The sequence below is a fragment of the Patella vulgata genome, chromosome 2 (assembly GCF_932274485.2).
Source record: "Patella vulgata chromosome 2, xgPatVulg1.2, whole genome shotgun sequence".
NCBI lineage: Eukaryota > Metazoa > Mollusca > Gastropoda > Patellidae > Patella > Patella vulgata.
In genome coordinates, this window is record NC_065880.2 from 16637428 (window position 1) to 16645304 (window position 7877).

The window sequence follows — 7877 nt, forward strand, 5'->3', positions numbered from 1 at the left end:
TTTTCCACACAGAACTTGGTAGCTCAATTTAGCTTCTTCCATCATCATTATTAGCTCTAATGTGTTGGAATAAACCTTCTGAAATCGTGACCAAATTAGTTGTGACCAAAACAAAGCACCAGAAGTGAAATAAAAACTTCCTGAATTATCACCACGCTTACACTTTTAAAACAAAACAAGCGGTTGGCATACACGATACGCCGAGATTCTTAAGATATGGATAGGGAACAGGGAAAATCGATAGGGCTCAACCTCTCATTGTCCCAATGCCACACATCGAATATGAAACTGTAGCCTATATCGCGTTCACAAGGTTTTTGGCAAAGTTTGGTAACTCGATGGGGTTTGTCGTCTCATGACCCCAATGCTTCACATCAAATGTGAAAAAATAAAACACGGTTAAAACGCAAGTCCCTGTCGCTTCCACAAGGTTTTCCCGGGGGTAAATCCGGAACAGAAGGTCGCGGAATGCTGATTATCGGTATGATTCTTGCTCCCGTGTTCTCAATTCATCACAATATAAAGCTCACAAACTTTGTTACGCTCTGTGCATAATCCAAGCAGATGCACCAAAATCGAATTCAACCAAGATCTTTTGATCCTCAACATCTAAAACGGTCAAAAATTGAGGCCTAAATTAAAATTTGCATACTATTGACATTTGTATTTATAGCTGCGTATCGGTATCATTGGCAGTCCAAAGAAACGCCCAAAAGCAGACGAACCTTTACTGTAACATGCAGCTGACTACTTGCGTCAACAACTGCTTTATTTTTTGACATTTACATACAATCCACGAAATTGAATCGAAACCAACGCATTGATTGATGATCACAATGATTGTTAAGGACACACTTGCTAAATTTCCTCATGCGATCTTTTCAGATTCACAAGGATACATAACATACCATTATACCATCTTTTCAAAGCATGAATTTTAGATTCTCCAAGCACGGATTTTTCATTTCGAGGCACGTCCGTGTCTGTAGGCACGTTAAAATAGGCCCTGCGCTCATGTGCCCCTTCACGGCGACGACGATTCTGCTTGGCGAAACATTCGCCCGATCAATCGTTCGTATGTAGCATGTTAGATATTTTCGGCCGAGTATTTTTCGCTCGTATCTACAGGGGGGCGCGGGGGGGGGCATGGCCCCCCAGCGTGAAATGCTCGCCCCCCCCCCCCGCTCGGAAATTGCTAACAATCATTAAAGTATAGACAGTTCCTTATATTAACCTAAAAAAACTACGCTTCCCTAAGCAGGAGGAGGTATAATTCAGGCGACTATGCGCATATTAATCCCACGGTATCTCATTACTTTATAAACCATTTTTTTGTACTAATCTAAAATAGTTTTAAATAAATTTAAAAAATCACGATTTTTTTTGGTTTGAATACTTATTTTAAAATGCTTATTAGACGCCTAGGTAACTACATAGCATGATGATTACAACAGTCTGTTAGAATGACCTTTCCGAAAATTTCCTCAAACTGTTCGCCCCCCCACCGAAAGGTAATGGACTAGAGAGTTAATTCTGAGTTTGTCATTTGAATAATTAAACATACATTATGCAAGAGCTAAATCTGCCTATTGCAGGTCTTTTTTTAAGCCTGAAATGTTATCTAAATTATTAATTAGTCATTAAAAAATTCACATATCCACATCATAATCAACTCTCGATGTCATCGCTAGCCTGCAAATGTTTATTGGATTAGGTTCCAATTTGCTGTTCGGCTTCCATTCATAATTTAATCATGAAATGGATAATCGACACTATGTTTTTTATCGTACTGACTTTAGTAATGATCATCAAGGCTAGGCCGAAAATTCAATCTCTAAAATCTCGGTTCAGAGTGGATCAATTTGATTGACATTTTCAGCATATCCCCTTTACATTATCTAGTTTTTAACAATTATAGTGAGAACTGCCAGCTCTTTATCTAATCTCTAATAATGTATCTTTAATACTTTAAATAACATTTGAGGCCAAAAGAATATATGCAATTGGCAGATTTAGCTTTTACATGCTTACATAATGTATATTTAAGTTTGGGCCTGATTTGTGCTCTTGGGGAAAATTATGTATCCCGAGTCGATATCTGGGGAATAATCATAGAGTGATTAGGACTGTCAACATCCCAATGGGCCCCTGTTTACTACGAAATATACTATGTTTATGTCGTTTTTTATGGATTAATGTGTTATGATTGTTGTAATTTTTTATATTAATTGAATTATCGGCGCTATATAAATTAATTATTATTATTATTATTATTATTATTCCAAATAAGTCTTAATGAGTAAAACGCTGGCTAACTAGCCTTTAATTCTTGCGGTCTCTTCTGGTGTTGGCCGAGAAATTTCCTCAGAATCTCCCGGTGTGGTTTCCCCATGTCATTGGGGACGGATGGCCTTATAGGACAGCTGTCTCGTCGTCCGGATGGGACGAAACCCAGAGGTTCCGTGTACACATGGGCGTGTATGTAAAAGTATACCTGACATAATTCGATATTAGTGCAGACCGTAGCGCCGCTGTCCGGGCAAAAGGTCCCTCATATGCCCGTCTTCATTAGCCTATTCGGTGCAGAATAGTGGAACGTTAAACTCCATTTAATTTCATTTCACAAATAATCATGTATCTCAAATTAAACTTACGTGTAGCATACTTGTGATAGTGAGCCAAAATACCAGCCTTTGTTGGTTAGTCTATATAAGCAAGCATGACAATAGACTTTCGACGAGAAGGAAACACATTTTTTAACATGTTAATTTCTTTACAAAATAAATTCTTAATTGAATACTGGATTATACGAATCTTATATCCATATACAATCAAAAACTAACAAATACAATTAGCTTTTACTAATCAGTTCTTTACAGTATATATCGGATTACAACTTTAATATCCTTACTTGAACAAAATAATAAGAAGTATATTTATTATGAATATAAATTATTCAGATATCCTATAGATTGCATTTGTAGAAATATTTTTATGCAATAATATAATAATTTGATAATATGCCTTACCTTGCAGCTCCATTGCTAGGAAACAAATTAATAGTTTGTCGCACAACCTATGAAGAACATGATGGGAGAGTAATTTTCCACGACTATTGACTGTATTATTTGTACTGGGGTTTTCTATAGGATAGTATAGCACATCTTTAATTACAATTGTCCATGCGGTATATTCTACGACAGTTTTATCACTGTTATTTGTGTGTTCAAGACTAATAGTAATACTGGTCTCCAGACTGTATAATGTATATTGCACATTACGGAATTGGAATCCACTCGTGAGCGTGGGTTTAGACACGCTTGTAACCATAGGTGGTATCACACGTCATCCAACCCTTTTATATATACTTTCCAACATCATTATATGATATATCAAATTATTGAACGAATAAGAAATGTAAAAGAAAATCATTAGCAGAAGATATAGATATCACTTCCATGATGTAATTTTCTTTTTATGTTCGATAACTATTCTGGCTATATTATAAAATTGAGAGAAATCTACAAATTTTATAAAAACTTTTATCTGATCAAAGTTTCTGAATTTCGACTTGGCCTTCTTTCTGGCCCAATAAACAATCCCTGAAAATTTTGGAGGAAAAAAATTAATCTTCACTAGCCCAGTCGGTGCAGAAAGGTAGGGCGTTAAACCCCATTTCATTACACGACAGTGGCAACAATACGTCTACATTAAAGATACATTATGGGAGATTCAATAACGAGTTGGCAGTTCTCACTATAACAGTTAAAAACTAGATAATGTAAAGGCAATTTGCTGAAAATTTCATTCAAATTGATCCACTATTAATTAGACATTAAACAACCTATCCAGATCATAATCGACTCTAGATGGCATCGCTAGCCTGTGATCTTAAGTGGATTGTGAGCCGATTTACTGCAAAACTTTCCTTCTCGATCAAACGATTAAATGGATAATCGAGACTATGCTGTTTATCGTACTGACTTTAGTAATGATGACCGAGGCTAGGCAGAAATTGCATTCGCTTAGTTCTCGGTTCATAGTGGATCAATCTGATTGAAATTTTCAGCAAATTGCCTTTACGTTATCTAGTTTATAATTATTATAGTGATAACTGCCAACTCGTTATCGAATCTCCCATAATGTATCTTTAAGTAAATTATTTGTTTCTAATTCAGGTGGAGCGATTTGTGTCACCCTGTCCATCCGTCCGTCCGTCAAGAATTGGTTCGTGAACGCAGTAAGGGCTACAGTTTTTGATGGATTCTTTTCAAATTTAGTTTTTGGCATTGTGGTCATGAGATGACGAACCCTATCGAAATTCAGAGTTCCAGGACTTTCAGTTCAGGAGTTATGCCCCCTTATTCGAAATCCTTGTGAACGCGATAGAGGCTACAATTTTTAATTAATCTTTTTCAAATTTGGTGGGAACCATTGCGGTGCTTAGAGGGCAACCCTATCGATAATCAGCATTCTGGAACTTCTCGTTCTGAAGTTACCCCCCCCCCCCTTTGCCGAAAACGGGTCTTTTTTTAATTAGGCGTGAAGCGTTGAGGTCATGAAAGGATGAACACTATTTGCGGAGTTAATTCCAGTTGCGAGTCTACTGTTATTAAAAGATTTTTTCAAGCTTGTGAACACATATAGATCTTGAAGATATTTGATCCTTATCAAATTTGTTCAACATCTCAGTTTTCCTTTCTGACAATCTGCCGTCGAGACATAGCTGCTGTGTGGGCGCATTTCCATGCTTTGCAAGGCTATCTTGGAATTAGGTGTATGGCTATTCTTTGGAACCTTAAAACAGACGGTGGGTCACGGGGCTCATATTGGTGCAATTTTTGAATTTGTATTGTAGTTTCTAATCAATTATGTTCGGTGAAATACATGAACAGTCCAAATTGAACAGTAGTTGTTTACGCTTGCTTCATTCTGCGCAATTTTTTTTATTTTTTTTTATTATTATTTGTCGTTTGTGAATCAGACATTACTAATTACTTTCACATTGTCTTTGTATGGTTTTTTTCTTTGTTAATTACAAATGGCACACGAAAAATATATTTTCACGGCAAGATAGTAACATCAAAATGTTGATTGAAATGGAGCAATATTAAATTTCGAATATTATGGAAAAATAGTGAGTTAGAGTTTTAGCTCCTTTAATACATGTATTTAGGTTCGGTTTATTTTACTAATTTAAAGGTTCAGTATTCAGCAGCTGATAAACATGTGTGATCATATAACAAGACAATATATACATGTAAATAACAACACTTGGTTAATACTGACCAACCAAAGACACCCTTCTAATTACCTTGAATGGAACCCAAAGTAATGTAATTATAAAAGTGATCAAGGTTATTAAGGGTAATTGGTCAGCACTAAATAACGTCGCTCAGTAATAAGCAGTAATTGTATGCCATAGAACTGTGACCTGTATATTCCAGTCCAACGACTAAATACCATTGAAACAATTTGGGTTAATGAAGAAGGGCAGACGCGAATCAAGACGCCATGCAGTGTGCTGTGAGAGAAATTTTACCAGGACACCGGTGCTACGGACGGTCTACTCTTATTTCGAATTCCAAGTTTATAATAACTTCATACTAACTAGGGTATTTTACAAGAGATTTAATGATGCTATTTATTGTATATTTGGTGTAGTATTTAATGATAAAATTGACAATACATGTAATTGATTATTGGGTTATTATAAAAGATACAAAAACCGAGATCAGTTCTACACCTAAAACACAGACAGCGAGATATTACCTTTTAATCAGATATAGTGCGATTTACCGTACAGACCTCTTCAAAATTATACGTTGGAATCGAGACTACGTTCCGTTGGCAAGACGTTGATGAGCAAAAACGTCTGTCTATTCTCCCCGACTTCAATGGGCAGGTCACGCAAATAAGTGACGTGCTTGAAAAATCAGTCATTATGGAATATTCTGCAAAAAGTTCATTTCTTCTCCAGTCTTCTAGTGACTGCATACAGCTTCGATTGTTACAAATCCATAACCTTAATAAACGTAATACAACATCATCGAAAACATTTTTTTTTTTAAGTAAATGCAAATTCCACTTCAAACGGCTCTTTGAAATACACTTATTCTGCATGAATTCGCACACAATCTCAGGGTGAACCAAACCCCTACAGTGCCACTGTATAACAAAAGAATTCTGCATCTACAGAACTACCTTTGGAGAAAAGATCTAGGCACAGAATGGCCGCCATATTCAAAAAGTAGAATTATATTTAGTGATGCGGTTCTAATCCGTTTTACATACACACAAAGACTAAATAAAAATTCTCGAAGTATATTTAGTGTTTTCGACTAAAATCATCTATTTATAGCAAATTAAAATGTCGGTCAACTAGCTTCATGTCTGTTCTCAAGCTGAGTTAACTGTAGACTTTCGTATGCCAACGTTGGAAGACCCGAAAACAACAGACTATAAGCAGCAGCATTAAAGATACATTATGGGAGATAAGATAAAGAGATGACAGTTCTCGCTATAATGGTTAAAAACTAGATTGTGTAAAGGTAATTTGCTGAAAATTTCAGTCAAATTGATCCACTATGAGCCGAGAAAGAAGCGGGTGTAATTTTTGCATAGTCTCGGTCATCATTACTAAACATTAATATAAACAGCATAGTCTCGATCAGTGGCGGCGCCAGCCGTCGGTGATTGGAGGGGCAAAGCTGGGGCAAAGGCACGAGCTTCAACTAGGTGTAGGGGGCCTCCCCCAGAAAATTTTGAAAAACAGGATGCCGGAAATGCAGCCTGGCAGTATTTCAGGCACTGATCGATGAGGTAAAGTGTCAAACGAACGGACTTGCGAATCACGACGAAGCCCACTCACGAGCGTCAAAGTAGGGAGTCCTCCCCCAGAAAATTTTGAAAAATAGACTGCCGGAAATGCTGTCTTACAGTATTCTGTCAGGCACCGATTGTCGAGATAAATAGATCTGCCCAGATACCGTTCGTCGCCTGATCACTAGTTTATATCCGACTAGAGAACAAAATGTCAAACGAACGGACTTGCGAACCTCAACGAATTAACGAATTCGCCAAGAAAATTTTGAAAAATAGACTGTCGGAAATGCTCTACAACATGCAAGTTTATGACTGAGTGGGGATGTGGGATTTATTCACCGTAGAAGGAATTGATTACCGAAACATATCACAAATACTTTTTTTTATTTTCTAAAATTATTTGGGGGGGGGGGGCAAACAGAGGGCAGACCAGATTAATGGGGGGGGGGGGCAAATGTCCCCCCTTGCCCCCCCCCCCCCCCCGGCGCCGCCACTGGTCTCGATTGTCCACTTTTTTCATTTAATTATCAATGGCCGTTAGCGGCATATAGGAATCTAATCCAGCCAACATCCAAGGCTAGCCTTGACATCGAGAGTTTATTATGGTCTGGATAAGTTAATTTAATGTCTGATAATTTAGATAACATTTCAGGCCTAAAGAAAGACTTGAAATAAGCAGATTTTGCTCTTGCATAATGCATGTTTAAATTATTAAGTTTTAAAATAATTCTTAAAACTTATCCGTTTAAAAGAGCTTATATTTTGATTAATAAATCTGTCATTCTTTACCTGTGTCATATTTTTAACAACCACTCTTTTTATATGTCAATTTATATTTTATTTGTAATATTTTTATTTTTTTTACTTCGACGTATTACTTACATCCTTGTATGTTTTCCTCGTTTGTTTATATTGTAAAGCGCTTTTAAGCACTCTTTGTGGAAATGGCGCTATATAAAATGTCACTTTCGGCAAGTAAAGGAATATTATTAAGGTTCACAGCTGGACGGGGGCAATGACTAAACGTACTATAAAATGATTCATTGTTTCCT